Consider the following 25,373-nt stretch of genomic DNA (forward strand, 5'->3'; position numbering starts at 1 on the left):
TCGGGAGACATTTGTTGAAGGAATGATTACGTGAACATATCTGTGGTACACTTCAACTTGACAGAGGTCCCTGTTCCAACTACCAATCTACACTGCACAGGTCACCCTAAATTCTATCCGTGATCTCCTGCCCCTCCCCTGTCACCCCATAATATTACCCCGTAGACAAAACATTAATTCCCCATCTACTGTGTTCCGAAAACACAGTGCATGTACCTCTTATGACATTTATCACATCCTGCACTACCCTGTAGTTATATCATTTCTCTCCTAGTAGACAGTAAGTTAAACTGGGGGTTGAGTCACCTTGTTTTCTAGCCAGCACGTACTTCACAATAACTCTTTTTAACTACTGTATTGCCATGGGCATCCCTGGCCTGTCCTCTCTCACTATTTTCTTTCTTTCTCCCTCACTTTTGCTCTCACTCACATTCTTTCTTTACTTACATACACTCAAAAGCATCTCATCTTGGATGAACTCAATCACCCTCTCTTTTAAACTTTAGGTTGTACTGAACAAAATATCATAAGCATATAAACAGTGACCATTAAATAGGTTTACTCAATAATCAGGTGGCAATTTCTTTACAAGCTCTTGATAGTATCTTGGCCCATCCTAAAATTGCTTTTCAAATTTTTACACCTTTCATCAAGGTTAGTTAGGAAAGAGAAGTCTAGAATTTTCTGCACAAACTACTGCAGAAATATTAATGTACAAATATGTGCACACAAATATTCACATGTGCCTCTATCAGTAAAACAGCCCCCAAAATAAGACCATCCCCGCTGATTCATGCTTAGTACAAATTACCAACATTTGCTAGTGTATTAATTAAACACATATATTATAAAATTAACACAAAAGCATAAATGTTAAAAATTAAGTGAAAATCAATACCAATAGAAATTTAGTATTTTCTCACTGCATCCTACCAGAGAATCTCACTTCCCCTGGTACCTGCGATTAGAAGGAAGTTAGATGAATTGGCTCTCCAACCATATTATAGGTTTATTGGGGCGATGAGTTTCTTACCTTGATTTTCTTCACAACTCTTGACATATCTAACACAGTGTGGCGATTGCAGTTGGGGAGGGAGGATGGTGGAAGAGGGCATAGAGTGGATAAGTGGTGATAGAAAATTAAAATAAAATATAAAATAAAGAAAAGAGAGAGAGAGAGAAATATCTAACACAGATGCTTGTGCTTTGCAGCACTCAGTTTTCTGAGATTTTAAATACATATTTACTTTGCATTGATGGACAAGAAGATGAATTGCACAGAAAAGGTCTTAAAGTCTTTACAGTTCGATTGTGCTTGGCCTTTTTACACAGAAGACATAGAGTTAGACGTTTGATGCCAGGAGAGCAGATGGTTTTATTTTTGTAAATCTGCAGGTAGGGGTTGTCTTTCTATGGCTACAACTTGCTTAACCCAGAAAAGTCCCACCATAGTTCCTTTTCAATTTGCTTTAACTTCAAAATCCAGGGAGTTATATTTCAGAAAACTTCATCTGTCAGTCTAGCAGGTAAAGAATACCATTAAATCTGCCATATTCTTTCTACTCTCTTGCTCTCTCAGAAACACGGAAGGGGTGATACAGTAAAGACACTCCAAACTGGCAATAATTCATAAGATCTTTCTTCACCAGGAAATAATTTTGTAGCTTCTAGATTATTTTTAGTCGTATAAATAATTTCTCTTTTTATTAAGGCAGACATTTATTTTAGTCATCTGTGACAAGCCATGAGATGTCTGCTTCATCATCAGCCCATAAAAATGGGCTTCTTTGTTCAGTCCTAGAAACAACAAAGGTAGAGAGATATCTTGAAAAGAATAAAGCTTTAATAATTTAAATGGTACCACACTTTTTAAAGCTGTGTAGAATTCTGTGTTTGGGTATATTATATTTTATTTGACCAATACCCCATATAGTATATTTACGTTGATTTCTTTCACTGTTAAAAACTATATTCCATATCATGGTGCAGTTTTGCAAGAACGTGCCCAGGGCCATCTTCTGGTAATGGAGTTGTTGGTGAAAGGGTGTGTGCATTTGAAACTGTCTCAGATATTGCCAAGTCGCTCTCTGAAGGGGTACAGTTTGAATTTCAATCAAATGACAGTACCCATAGTCCAAGACTTTTGTTAAAATCAGTGTTACCAATGACATTCACTTTTTCCACTTCGATAGCTGTAAATGCTAATTTTATTTTTTATTTACTTAGTATAAGGCTGAGTATTTTATGCTTATTAGCAGTTGGTCTTATTTTCTATAAAATAATTACTAAATTTATGACTAGTACACTTATTAAACACTTTTATAAGACTATTGTACATATTGCAAATATTTCGTGCAGTTTATTTTGCTTTTTCATAACGCCATGTTTTTGTCATGATCTAGTTTTTCATTTTTAAGTAGCCACTATTATCAATATTGTCTTTATAAATCCAGTAACTTTTTTGCCATCCACAGTTTCTTATAATATTTTTACGGTTTGAGTTTTTACATGTATGCAATTAATGAACCTCAAACTCATGTTGCAACTGAAGGAGCCATCCAGGTTTATTTTTTCCACAGTCAATTCAATTTTTACAACATGATCTTTTTTTTACTAATCCACCTTTTTCCACTGAATAAAATATCATCTTTACCATCTATAACATATTCACGTATATCTGGATGAATCCTTTCTAGATTCTATATTTTATTTTACTGAATATATTTGTTACTTTTCAGAGTCATCACAGAATTTTGTACATGTATTCCTCAAAAAAATTATTTTGTAAAGTTTTCTCGAAAACATCTCATTGGTATTCTCATTTGGATGGCATAGGCTTCATAGATTAATTTCAGGAGATAACATCTTTATGACATTGAGGTTTTCTGCCTAACAATAACTTATGACTATTTTCCTGTCTTCTTTTATAATCCTCAAAAGAGTTCTAAAGTTTCCTTCACATAAACCCTGACTGTTTCTTGTTCCTAGGTTTTTTAATCTGTTTCTCTTGCTATTGTAAATGGGCTATTTCCTTCACTAAATTTTCTGTTTATAGTTGGTATATAAGAAAACTAATGATTTTGATATAAATTTTGCAACCAGGGAATCTTCTGAGTTCTCTTTTTTATTTCTGATAGTTTTGCAGACAACTCTCATGAGTTCTAATAGTATATAATTATATCATCTGCAAATAACAGTAATTCAATGGCCTCCGTTCTCACTTTTATAGTTTTTTCTCCCCTATGACTGCACTAACCTACACTTTCAGAGCGATGATCATGATCATTGACCTACCTCCTCGACAACTTCCTTACTTTGAACTACTTTGGGCCTGGAAATACTAGAAACATCGCCAAGCCTTGGGTACCTTTGCACTTTTCTCTCTCTGGCTTACATTTTTCAAAGGCTGTTGTGTGAAGCCTGCTATTTCATGTGTTTGATTGTGGCTGGTGCAGCAATAGGACATCTATTTTTGTTCATACCTTTTAGGCTACGCAGAGGGAGGTTGTGACCCAACTTCTCCCACTGCCATTGTGGCAGAAATGAGATCCTGCCATTGGATGTGTGCCAGACAATTCACTGGGTCATTTGCCTTCAGTGGCACACTTAACTCTCACAACAAGCCAAAGAGATGGTTGCTATTGCCCCTAATCTACTGGTGAAGCCGAGAAAACAACGTGTCTTAAGTTACACAGTTCGTGAGTAGCAGAGAAAGGACTTAAAGCCACATTTCTGGGCCTCCAAGGCCCACACTGTCTTTTGCATTTCCTTGCTTTTCAAAAAGGTGAAACAGGGATGTACAACATTCTGCGTGACTATGGAAGAGGGAGAGATCAGTTCTGCCAAGGGAGGGTCAAGAAGTGGCACTTCTACTACCAAGGAGTGGCACTGAAAGGGGTGAACAAAAACTGATCTCCCACCACGATTCAGGAAATGCCCTCCCCACCCAACAGGGGACACAAGCACATCACAGCCTCCTGGTCGCCCCTGGTCGCTTTCCCTCTGGGCCGAGACAGGCCCTCATGCTATAGCATGGTCAATTATTTTCAAGTCCAAGCTTACTTGCCTTAAGAATGGGTACGCGTTAAGAATAGTCATGGGGCCCAGCCAGCGTGGCTCAGCGGTTGAGCATCGACCTAGGATCCAGGAGATTGTGGTTCGATTCCTGGTCCTGGCACATGCCCGGGTTGCAGGCTCATCCCCAGCAGGGGGCGTGCAGGAGGCAGCCGACCAATGACTCATCATTGATGTTTCTACTTCTCTCTCTCCCTCTCCCTTCCTCTCTCTGTAATGAATAAAAACATATTTTTAAAAAAAGAATAGTCATGGGGATGTAAATTACAGTATAGGAAATATGTCGATAATATTCTAATAGCTAAATATGGTGTCAGATGGGTATGAGATTTATCAGGATGATCACTTAGTAAGTCATATAGTTTCTAATCACCGGGGTGCATGCCTGAAACTAATATAAGGTTGTAATGTCAACTGTAATTGAAAAATAAAAAGTGATTTCAAAAAAAGTGGGCACATGTTCAACAAGGTTCTTTAGGAAGAAAAAAAAAAAAACTTGTTTTTACCTGAAGAAACTTAGCTCCAGTTTTACACTCATTTCTTCTTTCCAGCAGTTTCTATCATAAACCCAATTCTGTGGTGGGATTTACTGAAGCACAGAACAGAAAAGACATTTGCTCAGAAGTAACTCAGGGTTACCATGTGGCTAGAACCTGGGAAAAGAATAAATCATAAAGCTGCCAAGTCCAGAAAACACTGAGCAGCATACTTGAAAGTAGACTGAATTTTGAACAGTGAGCTATTTTTTATTGAATTTATTGGGGTGACACTGGTTAATAAACTTATATAGTTTTCAGTGTTCAATTCTGTAATACATCATCTGTATATTGCATTGTGTGCTCACCACCCCAAGTCAAGTCTCCTTCCATCACCATCTGTCCCCCCTTTACTCCAGCCTCCTCCCACCCCCTGTTCCCTCTGATAATCTCCACACTGTTGTCTCTGTCTGTGAGGGATTTATTTTGCTTAATTCTTTCACATTTTTCACACAGCCCCCCAACCCCACACCCCTCTGACAGCTGTCAGTCTGTTCTCTGTATCTATGAGTGTGTTTCTATTTCGTTTCTCAGTTTATTTTGCTCATTAGATTCCACATGTCAGTGAAATCATGTGGCACTTGTCTTCCTCTGACCGGCTTATTTCACTCAGCATAATGTTCTCCAGGTGCATCCATGCTGCGGCAAAGGGTAAGGTTTCCTTCTTTTTTAGGGCCGAGTAATATTCCATTGTGCAAATGTCCCGCCGCTTTTTTATCCACTCGGGCTGCCTCCAAATCTTGGCTATTGTAAATAATGCTGCAATGGACAGAGGGGTCCATATGTTCTTTAGAATTAGTCTTTTGGGTTTCTGCAGATGTATTCCCAGAAGTGGAAGCACTGGGTCATAAGCAGTTCCATTTTTAGTTTTTTGAGGCAACTCCGTACTGCTTTCCACAGTGGCTGCACCAGTCTGCGTTCTCACCAGCAGTGCACAAAGGTTCCCTTTTCTCCACACCCTCAACACTTGTTGTTTGTTGATTTGTTGATGGAGCCATTCTGACCGGTGTGAGGTGATACCTCATTGTGGATTTAATTTGCATCTCTCTGATGATCAGTGACATTGAGCATCTTTTCATATGTCTCATGGCCGTCTGTATGTCCTCTTTGGAGAAGTGTCTATTAGTGTCCTTTGCCCATTTTTTAATTGGATTGTTTGGTTTTTTGCTCTTGAATTGTATAAGGTCTTTATAAATTTTGGATATTAATTCCTCATCAGGTGTATCATTGGTGAATATGTTCTCTCATTCAGTGGGCTGTCTTTTCATCTTGTTGATGCTTTCCTTTGCTTTTCAAACACTTTTCAGCTGATGTGGTCCCATTTATTTATTTTTCCTTTTGTTTCCTTTGCCTGAGGAGATATATCAGGAAAAAATATTGCTAAGAGAAATGTCCAGAATTTTAATGCCTATGTTTTCTTCTAGGGTTTTTATGGTTTCACGACTTACACTCAAGTCTTTAATCCATTGAGTTTATTCTTGTCCATGGTGTAATAAGGTGGTCTAGCTTCATTTTTCTGCATGTATTGGATAGACTGTCCACATAATCATATCAATAGATACAGAAAAAACATTTGATAAAGTCCCGTACCCATTTATGATAATATAAAAAACTCTCAGCAAAGTGGGAATAGAGGGAACATACTTCGATGTAATAAAAGCCATATATGACAAATGACAGCCAATGTCATACACAATGGGCAAAAACTAAAAGTTTTTCCCTTAAGATCAGGAACAAGACAGGATGTCTGCCTTCACCACTCTTATTCGGAAATTGGAAAGAAAGAAGTAAAACTGTCCTTATTTGCAGATGGCATGATACTGTATATAGAAAACCCTAAAGATTCTACCAAAAAACTACTAGAACTGATAAGTGAATTCAGTAAAGGAGCAGGATACAAAATAAATATCCATAAATCAGTTGCATTTTTATACACCATTAATGAACTATCAGAAAGGGAAACTAAGAAAACATGCAGAGCAAACTCCAGAATTTAGAGACACTTACTGATAATACTTTAAGAGGATGATTCACATGTTCAGAGAAAGGCAAGAAAATCAACTTTGAGGAGAAAGAAATTGAGTCATTGTCGGTCATGTAAAGTTAGAGGAACCAAACAATTAAGGCATCGCAGATAAATGAAAAGAGTAGGAAGGCGTACAGGGAGGATAAGGTCAGAAAAGTGGGCTGGGGCACCGCCAGAGGAAGTGGTATACTTGTTGCCATAAAAAATAAATGCAAAATTTATAGGGGGAGATAAAAGGAATAGAGTTAATTGTGTTTCAATTATTGCGACATGACACAGATTATTTCCCTGGGAAGAATGGACATGTTAAAGTTTATGCCCTGGCAATTCAGGAAAATGAGGGAGAAACAGAGGTTTTGAACAAATTCCAACAATGGAAGAAAAATCTACCTTCCTCATTGCTTTGACAGTTCTATTCCAAGGTTGCCTATAACCTTCCAACTGCTAAATCTGATTCTTTTCAATTCTCATTTTACTTGACCTTTCTATAGTTTCCGATGCCATTAATCATTGTCTCTCTTGAAATTCGTCCATCCTGTGGCTTCAGTAAAACCACTTTCTCCTATTTATCTTTCCACTTCTCTTCCCCTTTCTGCTCAATCCCTAAGTCTGGGTTCCCCTCCATGGCAGAGGCTGAGCAATAAATTGTGTCCAGAGTTGACTCAGGAGGAATTCAGAGAAGAAGAGTGAGGACAGGGGAGGGTGAAGGAAGGAGGAGAAGACGTAAAAGGGCCTGTTCTTTAGTTCACCGCTGTGGGCAGCTAGGCTCGATTTCACCATGAGCATCTGATTTCTAGCACCACACTTAATACTGGTTATCTTAACTCAGGTTCTCTCAAAAGCAGAGTCAAAGACAAGGATTTGTGGGCAGGTGTTTTATTTTGGAGTTATTCCAGGATGCATGGTGAAGGACCCAAGGGACAGAGGAAAAGAGAGAACCTCCATAGAAAGGTGCTCTACTGAGGTCACCACTGAGGGTACCTGGAGCTAGATCCTGTCTGGAGTCTTCTAAGGAACATGGAGATCACCTCTCGGAATTGTCCACCTGAAGTTCGACCTGAAGTATTTTAACCATCAGCTCACATTCCATTTCCTATTTTGCTGAAAGCTGTCCCTGGGATCATTAACTCCTTGTATTTCCAGACTGTACACATCTGCTTGACTAATGGGCTCCTGCCTGTGTGCAGAGTGTTAGAGAAACAGTGGCATATGCTGAAGGTGAAATGCTGTCCACATGTGGCGCATCGAAGATCACAAGGAACTGTCAGCTGGAAGAAAGCCGAAATCAGAGGTGAGGATGGGATCTGAGGCATCGGATTTGTCTGATATGTCTCTGTTTTATACTCCGCTTCCCTCACTCACCAATCAAAGCGATGGTGCTAGGAATTCTATTCAATCCATGGTCCTGACCCACCCGCACCCCAGAGTTTTAATTTCATTAAGTAATTTAATGCTTCTGTAATAGGAACATGTGACTACTGACACTATAGTATAAGTGTTTTCCTAGAATATCCGTCCAGTTTTATTGAGCTTCTGCAAACTGATAGACTAATTCCTCTGGCAAGTAGAAAACAAGATATTTCTTTCAAAATTACTGTGAAAAGTTGGCAACCATAAAATTATACCTATAAACCCACAGTCTTCTTGCCTTTGAAGAATGGGTGCTAAGGTGGTCTAGACAGCATGTTAGTGGTTAGAAGAACAGAATCTGGGACAATGTATTTAGTTCATGAGTGCTGGTCCCTGGGGGAATGACTTGCTAAAGTTTCCCTGCTTTTTACTTGCTAATCTGCCAGGCCCTGAACCCCTGCCCCCTTTTCCCATCCCCACACACTTTCTTTCCTCCAGGGAAGACTTAACCCTACCCCATAAGGTCTTTTGGTATCTTTTCCTAATATATATATATATATATATTTTTTTTTTTTTTTTACCCTGGATTTTCTTCTCATTAACTCCTATTTTCTAATTTATGGTGGTATGAAGATTTGTATGTAAATTCTGATCAGTATGAATAACTGATGTCTCTGACACAAGTGTAGGATTCACGAGTTAGGCTCCTCGATGAGCTATCAAGTTACAGTTTGCACAAAAGCTTTTCAATACTTGTCAGTACAACATAGTCAGGAAAGTCCAGATAAATGCAAGCTAAGGACTACAGGACAGAAAGAGTACATTAGAAAGGGCTTAAAATGGAGCAGCCAAGATGCAAAGGGTGAGGAAGAGCAGATTTCTTTTCTTTTTTCTTAGCAGAAAAAGAGTAAGAAAAGAGATCAATAAAATTGAATAAGGAGGACTTCTCCACTTCAAGGGTCAGTAATGATTTGTGGAGATTTGAAGGGATGCACAATAAATAATAACCTAAGACAATATCACCCGCTGTGCCTTATGCCAGAGTGAGCTCGGATACAGTTCTGTCTGTAAGGAGCTAGGTATCCCCCTCGCCTACGAAGGGCCTTTCTCTATATGCTACTCTGGGGTTCTATTCTCTCAGGCTGGGCACATTCCAGAACTGCTCCTCGATGTACTGATGGGTGGGTCCCAAGGTTTATCAAGAAAAGCTTGTTTCATCTCTTCCCTTTTTCCTGTCCTTAATAATGAAGAATGTCTCTTTTACCTCTTTGCCAGAATTTTCCATGGAACCTCTGAACTTTCCCTTGTATATGAGTCTGGGTTAGTCTGAGTCAGATGCCCCCTGATGGGTCTAGATCTGACCCAGATGAAAGACAGCCAAACAGATCACAACTGCTGGACCACCTCCAGGAATAAGACAGTGTTCACACTTGTGCCAGAGGAGAGGTGAGCATCCAGCTGGGGAAGACAGGTGTCAGTAACTCCTGGAGTCGATGGGTACGATGGGCATCTTGGAAAGCGGAGCCTGATGTAAGAATTTGGGCTCACAGGATTTACTGGGGGACTGTGCTGCAGGCTCACCCCTTAAGAGGCTGAACGGGGAAAGAATTGCATGTGGAAAGAGCCCAACGAGCCTGTGATCTCAGATAAAGACTTATCCATAAGGGGCTCTGAAGCTTAAATCACAGAACAGAATCATCCCACTTGAGGCCACTGGGTTTGGATTGTGTCCCCCCATATTACTCAGTCATCGCCCACTGGCTGCCCCTGTATCTAGGGGCAGCACATAACCTCTAGTATTAAGCCAGCTCCCCATCAGCCAAGGGCAACGCGCCATAGAAGAAGGCAAACCTAAGTCATGAGCAGTCAGCGTTCACACTGCTGGGGATGGACACACCAGCCAGCTTTGGGGGTCTAATGCTTTCTCAGGTGTAGTTCCATGTGAGCAGCTGAAATTCCCTCCACTGAGGGCCCTGGAGGCCCCTGACTCTGCCCTTCTCATTGCAGCCCTTAGGCAAATGAAACGACGTGGAACTGTGCTGAGCTCAGTAACGGGACTCAGAGTTCTTCCTCTATCCCTCCACCCACCTTCAAGAGGATATTTACAGGGCTTCTCCACGGTGCCCCAAACAGCATGCTGGCTGGCAGAACCCTCTACTCAGCTCCATGTGAGCTAACTGTACTGGAGCCCAGATATTCCTAAATATTTCAAACAGTATCTGAGACAGGGTAGGAAAAGGTCTTGCTAGATAAAAGCAGAAAATGATTCTGAGATCAGGTTGCCTAGGATTGGAAATAGGCAACAAAAGTAAACAGAAGGGCACACAGTGGGGCAGAACTCCAGTCACAACACGGATGCTAACCAGAAGCCAATGAGAGAGAAGGGCAACTGTCTAAAACGCTCCAGTAGGAAAGAGTACACCTCAGGTCGAGTCCAACTTCACGCCAGGAGAGGCCCTGCTACGCGGAGCAGAGCCAGCATGCTGAAGACATCATCCGCAGGGCCACCTGGGCTTATTTAGCCTCCTCTTGTTCTGGGACTGCTCACAGAAGAAAGGGAAGGCACAGGTCATGAGCCCATGGAAACAGACCCTGCACTGGCCCGCCCAAGGGAGGGCTTATCACCTGTTTCTAGTCACTGTCTTTTTGCAGGGAGGAGAGGGTGGATGGCAGTAATAGTTTACTCCAACACCTCAAGCAACCTGGCTTCCCATCAACTTCTCCATTCCGAATTATTCTAATTAATTTGAATGATCACCTTGGACTCCCTCATTACCATTAGGGAAACCAGGAATTATTCTACCGCAATAGACCCTGATATTCGGTGCACAACTTTTAATGAATAGCAATGCCTCTAATGAGGAAAGGGCTTGAAATCCAGCAAAGCAATAATGCACATATTAGCTTTAGACTGAATATGCTGATAGGTTCAGGAAAAAAAGAAAAAAAAAGCACAAATCTCCAGTAATGCAGCTAATGGGCTCCATCAGGGCTAGAAGGCTATATTTAACAGCAGCCCCCAAACTCTCTTGCCTGCAGCTCCAAAATACCAACCTACTCCCACTACTCCTTCGATGTTCTCTGACTATGACGTGCCTGTGGCCTAGGGCAGGTTTCTATTATTTAAGCATAAATGATCTCTCAGTACAAACTATCATCCTTCTTGCTAAACTGTGCTTATAGCTCAGAAGGCAGGCTTGGGGGAGAGAGGATGTCCTTCTTGGACAAACGTACACCTGTTTTCCCAATAAGCACATTTGTGGGTCTTATCTATATTTGAGGGAAACAGGAATGGCTGGAGCCCCCACCACTCTGGAAGTAACTGTTCTAACATCTCATGAATTAAGGGCTTGCTCTTTTTATAAAAAGACAATATCCCCTTTTAAAAATGTTAAGTACTTTAGAAAAGTATGCACCATTTTCTTGTGTGAGTTTTGAGGACTACATATAGCCATGTAACCACCGCCACAATCAGGATACAGCACTGTTCGCTCATAGCAAAAATCTCCTCTTGATGCCCATTTGAAATCACATTTTCCTCCCACCTCAGTCTCTGCAACCACTCTTCCCCCCTCCCCAACCTATAGCTTTGCCCTTTCTAGAAGTCCTACAGATGGAATTACAAAGCATGTGAAATTTAGAGTGTGGCTTCTTTCGGCTAGCATAGTGCATTTGAGGTTCACTTATGTCATGGTGTTTGCTAACACTACTTCATTTCTTTCTGTTGCTAAATAGTGTCACATAGTCTGGATGTACCACAATTGGTTTAGCTATTCACTCACTGAAAGAAATTTGGGTTATTTTTAGTTTGGGTGATTGTGAAACATACTGCTATAACACTCATGTATGAAACATGAATTCATGTATAGGTTTTTACGCAAATGCAAGTGTTTTTTCCCCCCTAAATACCTAAAAGTGGTTTTATGGGATCATATAGTAAATATGTGTTTTACTTTATAAGAAACTATCAAACAGTTTTTCATTGTGGCTTCCTCATTTTTCGTCACCAGAAATACAGGAGACTTCAGCTGCTCTGTATCCTCAATCCTTTTTTTTTTCCCCCCGGGTTTTTTAGTTTCTTTCTTTCCTTTTTGCCTCTCAATAGACATGCAGTGGTATCTCATTGTGGTTTTAGTTTGCAGTTCTGAATGACTAATACCAGAGAGTATCTTTTCATATGTTTATTTGCCATCTTTGCTGAGGTGTCTGTTGAAATGTTTTCCTGTAATTTTCATTGGGTTCTATGTTTTCTTTCAGAGTTTTAAGCATATAGTCAGTCCTGTTGCAGTTGACTGAGTCACAAGTACTCTCATCCTACCTGTAATTTGTCTTTTCATTTCCTCAGCGATGTCTTTCACAGAGCAAACATTTAAAATTTTGATGAGGTTCAATTTCTCTTCCTTAATAGATTATGGTTTTTGGTGTCAGATCTAAGAACTTTTTGCCTAACCAAAGACCAAGAAGATTTTTTTCCTAAAAGTTCCATACTTTTAGAATTTGCATTTAGTTTATGGTCCATTTTGAGTTCATTTTTGTATAAGACGTAAGGGATAGGTCGAGATTCATTATTTTACATAGGGGCATGCAATTGTTTCAGCAACATTTGTGGAAAAGATTATCCTTTCTCCATTAAATTGTATTTGCACCTTGGTCAGAAATCAATGGACCATAGTGGTACTAGTCAATACCTGAACTTAATATCTTGTTCCATTGATCTATGTGTCTAACCTTTGTCAATAATATACTGACTTGATTATAGTAACATTAAACTTAAGTCTGAACATCAAGTAATAGGGGCCCTTAACACTCTTCTTTTATAAAATGATTTTGGCTATTGTAGTTTTTTTTTTTACATTCCATATACATGTTATAATCTGTTTGTCAATACCTGAAAAAACAACACCTGCTATTATTTTATTGGGATTGCATTAAGTCTATAGATCAATTTGAGGAGAAATGACCTTTTAACTCAATTAGGAAGGGATTACCAAGAGACATAAGGAAACTTTTGGGAGTGATGTATATCTCCACTATGTTGATCGTGCTGGTGGTGTCATTGATGTATACATATATTAAATCCTATTGAATCATTCCATTTAAATATAGGCAATTTATTACACATTAAGTAAACCTTGATAAGGCTGTTATTAGAAAGACTATAGTTGTTTTAGTTAATAGAGCAAAATTCATCAGGAGTTAGGCAAAAATAACTCATAGGAAAGGTGTCATCTAAGCTTTATTCAGAACCGATGGAGTAAGGAAGGATAAATGCACATTAATGTAGATGAATGGTGGCAGAGGGGAGCAGGGAAACCAACAGGCTCAGTGTGATCCTGGTATATGATCCATGAGATTGGCGTCCTGGCAAAATTGAGGGGAACTGTGAACAATAGGAATAAAACCTTTAGGAGAGAAGTGCAGTTTTGGAGAAATAATTACGAAAAGCGAGAGAGTAAGGAAAATAGCAGGAGTGCTAGACAGTGATGGCCAACAGCCATCAGATGTGGGGTTGGGGTTTGTATCTGGTTTGTGGCTCCCTCCCTCTCTGAGTTTTGCCATGGCAAACCTAAGGCAGAGCGAGTGTTAAGAGCCTGAGCCTGAGCTTGGGATTCAGACAGACATAAATTTCAAATCCAGCTCCAGCATTCCCTAGGTGTGTGACTGAAGTGACCCTGTGACTGTCAGTTACATCATCTGTTCACTGAGCATAAAAACAATGCTCACATCACTGGGTTCATGTGAGGATTAACTGACATGTCAGGGATGCATGTCAGGGATGGTACACAAAGCAAACTAGCTATACACACACACACACACATGCACATGCACACTCACACACACACACATACATGCTAAAAACCCATTATATCACACAGTGATAGTAAAACCAGCAGCTTTTTACTAACTGGCTTTCTCCCTTGTTTAGTTCTACCTTGAGAATTAAACATATTCAAATGAATCTGTATAGCATTGTACATGCATTTGCTTATTCTGGTGTATAAAAGTGATGAAGAGGAACAGTGTTCTTAGCTTTATCCTTCTCTTCTTATAAGGATCACCACAAGCGTCAGTGATCCATGAGATGCTAAAGAGACAGGTGTGCAGTCTAAATCTTCCTAATTTCTTTCCTTTTGTCTCCTTCCTCCCCCCCCCCCCAGCCCAGCTATGGCTTGTAGTGGCTCTCTCTTCCCCTCCTTCCCTTTTCCCCCTCCTCCCCCTCTCCCCTCTCTCTCCCCTCTCTTTCCCCCCTCTCCAGAGTAACCTAGGGCAGGCCATCAAGAGAACCATGTTGCTGAGGGCCTTGGAAGACTTTTCCATCAGGAGCCTGTGCTCCTTCACATACCGGTGAGAACCACAGAAATATTGGCTCTGGTAAGAAGAGAACTTGGTATTGGTTCCCATTGCTCTATGTATTCCTGTACAAGTCTGTAAATGTGTGAACATATTTTCTGATCTCTTAATTAAAACAGTTGAACTAGATGATTTCTTGGTTCCTTAAAAATTCAAGAATTCTGTGACCTGGTCGTATATACCCCAGGAAGAGATTATCCAATTTGTCCAATATTGGGCCTATTTTAAATGGTGAGGTTATGTACATCTTTTAAAATGACACATAGTGTGTAATAATTAGAGATGTTAATAAGAAATTCCTTTAATGTTTAATTCACAACCTACACTCCTGCTCTCACACCATTTAATCTGTCCAAAGTACCTCTCCCAAGCATAAATCTAGCAGCAATACCAGTGTCACCCTGGATGACTCTCTGTTCTGCTGCCTGGGACCATGTCAGATGACAGACTATAATCTGATCTCATCTAACTCAACATATGTGACCTTTCACATGACAAGTTACAATAAAGCAGGATTTTGTTAAAGTTTATAGAAATTTAGGAAGGATCTGCTCCATACCCAGTCCTCTATGTCAATCTGTCATCTCTTCTTTGAGTTAGCTTAACCCTTTTTGTTGTAAGTCCCAGGTAGAAATGCATTGCCCATCATCAAAATTAGAAAATACTTAAATATTGAAAGTAAGCTGCAGAATAAAAATTCAGTTTCATTAAGTTAAACAAACATTCACTGAGCCTCTCTTATTTCCCAGGCTCTATGGTAGGCTCTGTGGGGAATAAAGATGAATACAATTCTAGTCCTGCCTTGACAGAAGTGGTGAACTGGCAGGAGATACAGATACTTCGTGGCCAAGAAAGGTTTTATCTTCAGCTAATTTGTTTCCTTTCCTTCCTGGGAAAGGAAATGGAATAGAACCAAATTCCATTTTTAACCTCATTTTCAGTTAGATGTAGCCATATACCTGAATGTGGCCAGTGGCAATGGGTGGAAGCTGGTATAGACTTTTTGACCTTGCCCATGAAAATCTGTGTGAACCGCCAGCTTCTCTCGCTGTTCCATCTGCCAACTGGACACAAAGTCCAGGGTGATCTTGGAATCCAGCTGTTAAAGATGAAAAAGTCTCTATCGGCCCAGGCCCGTGAATGACGCTGAGGCCAAGCTGCCCTGCCCTGGCACCCCCCATGCCAACTGAACTTTGTGTGAACAAGAGGTAAACTTCTACTGTGTTAAGTGATCAAAATCTTAGAGTTTGTCTCTGAGACAAACTAATGTTTCCCTTAAATATTATAAGCTTACATAAAACAACTTTAATATTGATCAATAGATTAGCTATAATAAAAGTTCATGGTACAATCTGGAGAATAGGTATTAAAAAATTTGGTATCATGGCAGCTCTCATTTTTAATTTTCTAGATTTTGTCCAAATTACATTAATGGAGAATTTAAGAGTGAAAGAAATTCTGCAAACTCCAAATTATGTGTCAAGGCTTCAAAATCTCCTGCATGCAGGAGAACTAGCACAGGAAGCCATAAAGTGACATTAGGTGTGGAAAGGAATAACAGGTAGGGCAGTAGGGCCCTAGGTGTGGCAAGTTCCACATATCACCAAGAAATATTCATCTCCTGAAGGACAGGACCAAATCCTGTGTAAGAACTGCTGTGAACTGGAGTGGGAGTAAACAAAGCATTTGGAGAAATGAAGAGAGAAGACATAGTTTGTAGGAGGGCCAGAGATGACGGTTTTAATCAATAACCACCTTCTAAAAGAGAGAGGAAACTCTAAAGGGCAGTGAGGTTACCCCTTGGTAGTAGCAGCCAGTAAAAGACATCTTAAAAATCAGCATTGTTGATAAAAGCCCTCTCAAACCAGGTTAGGATTTAAATCATAGGTTTGTTAAAAATATATTTAAAAAAACAAAAACAAAACTGTTACTTGAAGGGGAAAAAAGGGCACTTTTTTGGTTAAGAATCCAAGAAAGATAGTCTTTCTCACTTAGGTAAGATATAAGGGCTAGGCAAGGAAAATCCAATGCATTCAATAATTCAATATAAGTTTTTTAAGGTATAAGTAAAACAACTACCCAGAGATACCATAAGAGAAACCATCTGAGAAATAGCAGTAAAACTTCCCTGCAAAAAATCTCTCATCATAAACCAGAGAAAAATTGCAACCCAACATTTCAACATGAAAAACAACAATAACAACCACCAAGCTTTATGAACAATTTCAGCTGTGAAGAGAGACCACAAAGCATAAATATAAAAATTTGGGAAAGAGATGACCAGATGACAAGAGGTGGTCAGTCAAAAGTAGGAGGTGAAATAGAAGCTGATGATAATTTAGGAAAGAAATGAAAACAAAAGAAATACAATTTAGCAATAAAGACTACATTAAAAAGAAAACATGGCACAAAATAAAGTTACCCCCAAAAGCTTATTAAAAGATAAAGATAATTAGAGACAAGAACATAGAAGGAACTGAAGAGGAAAATGATTTAGAGATATTATTGATATGTAGTCAAAAAACATATCTGGGATTCTTGAGAAAGAAAATCAAAACAAGGGTACAGGGCAAATATTTAAAATTTAAATTAAGAAACTTTTCTAATGTCACAGGAGATTCTAATCTACATATTCTGAGAATAAGAACACACTATTTTCTAAGGAAAACTGATGCCCCAAAAGTCAATGCAAAAATAATTCAAGCAAACATACTGAACTTATAATATAAAGAAAGAATACTTTGGCCATCTAGATACAAAGATCAGGTCATTCTTGGGGAAATAAAATTGGGTTAACCATGAGACATTCAAGAGATGCCAGAGCAACACCTCAAGCTAAGGGGAAGAAAGTATGAGCCAAGAATTTTATATTCTTTTAAATAGTAATAGCTACAGGCAACTTGGCTTTGCAGGTTCTCAGAATATATTGTACCTAAGTGCTTTTTCATTTTTAATTCTCACCTGACAATACTTTTTCCATTGCTTTTCAGAGAGATTGGAAGAGACAGAGAGAAACACTGATGTGAGGGAAACACATTGATTGGTTGCCTCCCACACGCTCCCCAACCAGGGCCAGGAATCAAGTCTGCAATCAAGTTCCATGCCCTTGGCTGGAATCGAACTGGGATCCTTCATTCCACAGTCTGATGCTCTAACCACTGAGCCAAACTGGCTAGGGCCTAAGTGCTTTTTTTTTTTTTAATTTATCTTTATTTTTGAAAGTATTACAGATGTCCCCTTTTTCCCCCCACTGATCCTCTCCACCCCGCATCCACCCCCCGCCCAGGCCTTCCCCATACCAATGTCTGTGTCCATAGGTTATGCATATAAGCATATAAGTTCTTTGATTAATCTCTCTCCACCCACTCCCCCACCCCCACCTTCCCTCTGAGATCCCTCAGTCTGTTCCATGCTTCTATGTCTCAGTCTATTTTGCAGTTTATTTTGTTTATTAGATTCCACATATAAGTGAGATCATGTGGTACTTGTCTTTCTCTGCCTGGCTTATTTCACTTAGCACAATACTCTCCAGTCCCATCCATGCTGCCCCAAAGGGTAAGAGATCCTTCTTTTTTACAGCTGCATAGTATTCCACAGTGTGAATGTCCCACAGCAAAGTGCTCTTTTAAGGACTCTGCTGCATCCAGAATGTTTAGCAAAATGACTGGTGGTAAACAGTGAATGTATCATCTATAAAATTAAGAATAAACCGAAATGTTAGCGTCGGTAGCCAGTAAATATTAATATAGGAAGGGAGCAAACGTAATCAGATATTAAGCTTAATAATCTAGGGAGCTGAATCGAACATTAAGCCTCATTTACTAAGTAAGACACTGCCCCATCCACAGCCTCCCCAGGAAACAGGACAACACTGTGGGCAGGTGAACAGGAACACTGTAGCCCATCCAGGACTTCCAAAAGGCAAGCGAACTCCAAAAGTTTTCAGTAAGCTCAGCTGAAGATTTATCTACCCAGGATTAACTGTGAATGGCCTGATTTGGTTAACTTTCCCACCACTACAAGGGCATCTTAATTTACTGTCTCATTAGATAATGTAAAATGGGGAAAAGGTAATTTCCTAAAAGGAAGTCAAGCTACTATCTCCAGAAAAATAAAAAAGGTAGAATGAATGTTTAGTGGGCCAAAATAACAAATGTCTAACACACATCCTCTGAAGGTTGTTATGAAAATTAAATAAGAGACTGTGGGCAGAGCACTAGATCAATGGAAGTCAAAATCGGACAGGGGAACAATAAGGACCTTAGGGTCCTGTGCATTAGAGGACCTGGCCATCCTGACTCTTGGAAACAGAAAAATGATCCAGGAGGTTTTGTTTTCAATTAAGCGACTGCTGAGGGAGGAGTCAGTTTAACCATTTTTCCTTAAACTGATCAGAAAAGAATCAACACAATCGGCTTTGGAAACACTTCCCCTTTTGTTCTAACCTTTATTTTAAAAGAACATTTTCCCTCTGGCCTTTCCCCTTTCATTGATTTATTTTAATGTCCCCTGAAAATAAAAAATAAAAATTTAATTGATTGGCAGATGACAATGCTAACTGTGGCTGTATCCTTGGAAACCACAGAAAACTGGCTATTTTAAGCTAATTTGTTATTGTGATTTTCATGACAACAGCCAAGGGTATATTTCAACTACCGTTTTTACTCTAATTCAATTAGAAAAATGGTTAAAGCCAAATAACCCTTAGACTCTCCAAGGCTGTTTCTGTTTCTTGATAGGCCCCAAGAGGAGTCAGGAGACAAGCCCATATAAATGCCACTGGCCTTCCCGGGCCTAGCCATGAGAAGGATGTCTATTGAGATTATTTGGTGAGAGCAAGGTGACTTATGGCCAATAACATGCTAAAATCCTCTGCAGGCAGTTCAAGGCCATGGATCCAGACTTGCCTTGGCCAGTCAGTTTTCTTTGGAGGGTGTGAATATCTAAAAGAAAACCATTTCCTCTCATGGTGTAGGTATGGCGTCCAGAGTGTGAAGTTCTTTCAGGCAGGAAATATGTAACTGTTCGCTCCCAAGTACCAGCTGGAACCCATCCTCCTAAGTCTAAAATCGCAGCATGGCCTGGGTTGCAGGTAAAGACTTCATATCCTCTCAGCACAAGAAAGAAGGATGAGCACTCATCCCCTTTCATTCATCTTTCCCCACATGTCCACCTATCAGGCAGGAAACTGGGTAGAAAAGAGAGGAATGTAGTTATCTTCTTACCGTGAGCATCATTATTGCTTCCCAGTCAGTATCTCAAACTAAGTGGAAAACAGGGTCCCTCCGTCAATGTTATAAGTTCCAGAAAATAGACATTCCCTTCACCACTCCCTAGCACACAAAGTGTGGACATGTATCCTAACTCTGATCTGTCCAGTACTCTCACCTGTGAATCTGAATCTCTAAGGTAGGATGCGAAAGCACAGGGTCAGGTGGGGATTGGTCACCTAGACTGCTGTATGTGGTTGAAAATCAAAAGGCAAAGCAGCAATTGTCCTTCCAGCAGAGCTTAGCAAGCTCAGCTCAGTCTGTGGCTATAGCTCCCACGACACTCCCAGCAGTGGTGACATCTCTCCAGGGTCAAATGCCCCAGCATGGCTTGCTAAACAGAATACTCCTGCAGGGGGGTGGGAGTCGTGCTTTGCCTCCATTGTTTCCTTCTTAATCCTGCCTCACCAACCTGCAAAGATTATTTGATCATAAAAAGAAAAGGAATGGGGGGGAGGGCAAACCAAGAACAGCTCATTTTTTCCATAAGCTTTTTTATGCTGTTTGGATATTAAAATTTTATATGTATAGCTTTAATAAAATTAACATTTAATTATCCAAAAGACTGTGGGAGGTAGGAACTTTATATTGTTTATTTTATACAAACTGTCTACTCCCTTGTAAATGCCTCCTACAAAATCTTACAAAAGGGACAAGAAGACATTCCCTTCATCAAACACTAAAGAAACTGGAGGGGAGAAAACAGGCATTGCCACTGAATATTCTTGGAGTTCCTGGTAAGATATGCTGACTTTGAAATTGACCGCTGGACTTTCGATAGGGCTGGAGGATGCCAGGATAGCATGACCGTTTAGAAAAAGGCTGCCTGAGGGAAAAAAAAGATATGTGGCTAAAAGAAACAGCAGTGGGGGAAGGTGATGATCACAATGGTCTGACCCACAGAATCATATGGTTACTGTTCATTGATAATGGTGTTCTGTGTGTCAGAAAGGATTGGCAGCCCACTAAGGTTCTGCTTGACATTTGTAACCGCCAAAATTCTATGTCTAACGGGCAATGCCTGGGTCATCATGGTAAGACCCCTTTACACTGAGTTACTCCCAGTTTCAGACCTCTTTGAACTGAGAGAAAATTGGATATATTTGAGGCAGGATTCTGCAATATCATAACGGCTACTTACCAGGAATCTTCCTCCTAGCCTTCCCCAAAAGGCCTGGTGGCCATTAATTAGGCTAAGTGGGCACTGAGTAGAGAGAGTGACCAAGATGATGGGAGGTTGAGGGAAGTTTGATTTAAATCAAAGCTATTCCCTAAGGACCTAGAATGTCTTCGTGATCCATAGGAAACAATGAGGGCTTTCTAGAGGTCAAGTATTCAACAGGTTGGGACTTAAGCCTACCTCACAGTAGTTCCAGCTGGTACTTCATCTATGTCATGTATATTTCCTTGGTCCCAAAGTATATTTTTAGACTACATATTCTCAGCAAGTGGTAATAATCACAATCGTACTCCAACCCACGGAGTACAATTTATTTTGGTGTGAAGGTGAGTGAAAGAAAGGTTCTAGAACTCCCTTTCTGTACCAAAACACTGGACCAAAATTATAACGCGTGCCTGGGGAAATCTCAGAAATGTGTGCCATCATTCAGGATTTGAAAGATTTAGTGTTGAGTCTTCCCATCTTGCCTTTCAACTCACCAATTTGGCTAGTGCAGAAGATGGATGGGTCCTCGTGGAAGACAATTAATGGTCATATGTTTAATTAGATACTGACTCCATTTACAGCTGGTTTGCTAGATATGGTCTGTTTAGTGGAGGAAATTAGCATAATCTATAGCAGCCAGTATGCTGCTATTAATCTAACCAATTATTTATTTTTATCCCAGAAAGAGACACCAGAATGCATTGCTTTCACTTAGCAAAAGAGCTATACAACTTCACTCTCAGACTTAGCCTCATTTTAGGACTCTGTATGTATTTCACAATTCAGTTTGCAGGGACCTCGATTGTCTCACCATCCCAGAGTATGTCATGCTGGTTTATCATGTTAGTGAGACTAGAAAGCTAAAAGTAGCAACTACAGCAAATGCCTTGGAAACACTTGCATGATAGTGGTGAGGAGATGACTACCTTACAAATACAGAATGCTTTTAGTTTTGGGGGATCCAGTGATTTGGAGCATGTTGGCTTATACTTTCTAAGGTTAAAAAAAAAAAAAAAATTTCTGAATCTTGCATTTCCTATTACTGAGAAAGAGGCACAGATGTCTTTGGGAATTTTAAAGGCAACATATACCATATATGGTGATGTTTTTCCAATCTATTTACCAGGTTATGAAAAATGTCTTCTGCTTTGAGTAAGTTCAAGAGCAAAAGAAAACAATCCAGCTGGTCCAGGTTGCTGTACCAGTGGCAACTCTGCCACTTGGCTCTCACAACTCAGCTGATTCCATGATACTTGAAATCTGTGGTAGGCAGGTATACTATCTGAAGCCTGTGACAACCCCAATGGGAAAAAATCACATTTCTAAGGGTTTTATGGATTAAAAAGCCTGTGCATTCTTTAAGTAGCTATTGTTTGGGAAAATAATCTTGCCTCATCTATACTCTGGTTGATGTTTATCCATGTGCCCATTCAAACTAAGGCACTATGTATTATCTAGAAACTCCAAGCCATGAAGTCTGATGCACCCAGCAGCACACCTGTATCAAATGGAAAAGGGGGGTGGAGGGTGGGGCGGGACTGGACCCAAACAGCTCCCAAAGCATTAGCAAGTGAGATGAGCTAATGGCTCACACACATAGCATGCCTTCTCTTGGCACACAACCGCTCCTCCATCAACCCACAGGTTTCATCTCATGGGCAGTCCCTTATGACTGGAGCAATTATAATTTATCATATAAACAGGTACATTTTTTAGCTAAAAAAGTAGACCAGGACAACAGAACTAAAATGGGGTTGGTCTAACTGATTAATTATGCATAGTCACCCTACCTCAGTGGTTTTCAAGTGGGGGTAATCTTACCCCTCAAGACCATTTGGCAATGTCTGGAGACTTCTTTGGTTGCCATAACTTTGGGGGAAAGTATGCTATGGGCATCTAGTAGGTAGAGGTCTGGGATATTGTTAAACATTCTCAAATGTGCAGAAATAGCTCCCCTGCCACAGGAATTATCCAACCTAAACTGCCAATAGTGATGAGATTGAGAAACCCTTCTATATTGGCATAAGAGGGGAAAAAGCATGAATTTACAGAGAGTTCTACATGGATAGCACCAGGTAAAAGTAAACAGCATTATAACCACACCCAAAGGTGGACTGGATATGAAAGAATTTAGGAAAGAGAAACGCTCCTAGGAAGCAGACGTTTAAGGGCTACAATGGATTTTCCACTTGGATTGGAAGGGGAGATGCTGAAGTAATTATCTCCATAGATCTATAAACACAGGTCCATGTCCTTAGAAGGAAAACAGTTGCTGACAAGGAGATTTGGGGAAAACATATGTTTTGTAAATGGACCTCAGCATCCCTTTGCGGAAGAGGCTCTTAATTAACAAGATGGCCTATTCTGAGTCTGTCAATTAAACAAGTTCAGTCAGTTGGTCCAAGTTCCCCAATGAGGTTCTGAAAATGTCGGCTATGATGTCAAAGGCCATCTGGATACCACCTTCGTTGAGACTGTTGAGAGTCTCATACATTTTAATTCACTAACAGCAGTGACCAACCAGGAGATCCAAATATGGTACCAGACTCTGGTCAGCCAATCTCCTGATGGCAAGGTGATGACACCAGATCCATTCAGTCATAGAAGAGCCAGTCATTTTCCCTCATTCTAAATAATCCTTATATTGTACTCAAGCTTTCTTTACCTGCTAAACAGGCTTCTGCCAGCATCATTCAGAAGTCTTATAACATTAATATGATACCATGTACAATAATGCTTTCAACCAAAAAACAAAATGAAATGAATAAAAAAAAATAACTCATGTCCATGGGCTTTAATTTTATTTCATGTACCTCATATTCCAAAAATCACTTGCCTCGTAGAATGTGGTCTACTGAAAAGTCAGTTGCAATGCCAGCTGGAAAATACTACCTTGCCGGTTCAGGGCACTACCCTAGAGGAAATGGCTTATATTCTGAACTAAAGATAAACATATGGTGATTTTTTTTTTTTCATAAAGTCAGAATAAACAAGCCCATGAAACGGGGAGTTAAAGAAGAAATTATCTAACATTATATTCATTTAGTTTTACATCTCTGTTTTCTACAAGCCAAACTAATCTCTTACTCGTATTTGTCTCTTTCTTATTGTACTTACCATACATAACAAAGTATCCTACATCTTTCTATAAATGACTTCCTATTAGGCACTATATCTTTTCTCTATTTGTTTTCCAAGTACTTAGTAGAAAGTAGAGGCACTCAGTAAATATATACTTAATAAATGCACGAATAACTTAACAGCGAAGTCAATAAATGATAAAGCCAAATCGGATATTCCAATTTTTTTTCAAATGACCTCGTAGGTAATTTACCTTCATTTGTAAATGTTCTTACCCAAACCAGGCATGACTTAATGCTAAAAGGATTATTAAGTAAAGGATATAGTCACTTGCTTTCATCGATTTCTCTGTCCACTTTTAGGGAAACTAATGAAAAATAGAAATGCACTGTTAAGGCTTTTATCACATCACCTTTTCACTGTGATTTGCTGTTGGATGAAAACCTAAATGATTTTAGTACATTCAGAATGCCAGTGATTATACAACTACTTGACGCTCATGCAATTAGCATATAATCAACCACACCTAGAAGTATACTGCTTATCCTCTATCATCTACACATCTATCATCTATCTGTTTACCTATCTATCTTTTAACTCTCTCTCTCTCTCTCTTCCTCAGGTGGCCCCCAGTACATGGTGAGCAGGCATTACTCACATAATATCATGTCCCAACACCTTTTCCTGTGACACCTGAGGCACTCTCCTAACTCCATGGCCTCTCTGCCTTCAAAGAATCCCTTTGCTACTGTAACTTGACACAGTTGGCAAATTAAAATAAGGGAAATGGATTCTACCTAACTTCTGGTTGAGCGGAGTTTCAAATACAAAAAAAGACTCAGAACTTGGACATGCCCCTGCTCCAAAATTGAATTCAATGCAACACTTTGAACACATTTAAAGCAGGATCAGATTTTAATGACTACCTCTGAAAGAACAGAAATCCTTCAGAAATCACAGTGAAGGATGGAAGAGGAATCAGACATAGGGGTGCCCAGAAAACCAAGAGACTAAATGCAGCACGGGAGTGAGTCACTTAACTTTTGGAGCATAGTAAGCCATCCCAAACCTTAGTGGCTCAAACATATACCCTTTATTTAGCTCACACTTCTGCAGGTCAGCTTTTGGAGCTGGGTTTATCTGTACGGTTCTGTTCTTGGTCAGGCTCAGTCGTGCACCTGCAATCAGCTGCAAGATTGACTGATTACGCGCTGCCCTATGATGCCCTCAGCAGGATGCCTTGGGAAGACTAAGGCTTGTTCACATGGCAACGGGAAAGAGCTCCAAGAGCGCTATCACAAGCACGCAAAGCCTCTTGAGGCCCAGGTTAGAACCTGTCACATCATTTTGCTGCATTTTGTTGGCCAAAGCTATTGGTCACATGGTCAGTTCAGACTCAAAGGGAGGGAAAATAGATTTTATACCTTGATGGCAGGTAGTTACAGTTCCTTTAGACAGGTTTGCCTTCAAATTAAGAGGCTCACTAGTTCTGAAAGCTCTCGGTGATCGTGGTAGAGCTT

This window comes from Miniopterus natalensis, chromosome 15 (genome assembly GCF_054644295.1).
Source record: "Miniopterus natalensis isolate mMinNat1 chromosome 15, mMinNat1.hap1, whole genome shotgun sequence".
In the NCBI taxonomy this organism is placed as follows: Eukaryota; Metazoa; Chordata; class Mammalia; order Chiroptera; family Miniopteridae; genus Miniopterus; species Miniopterus natalensis.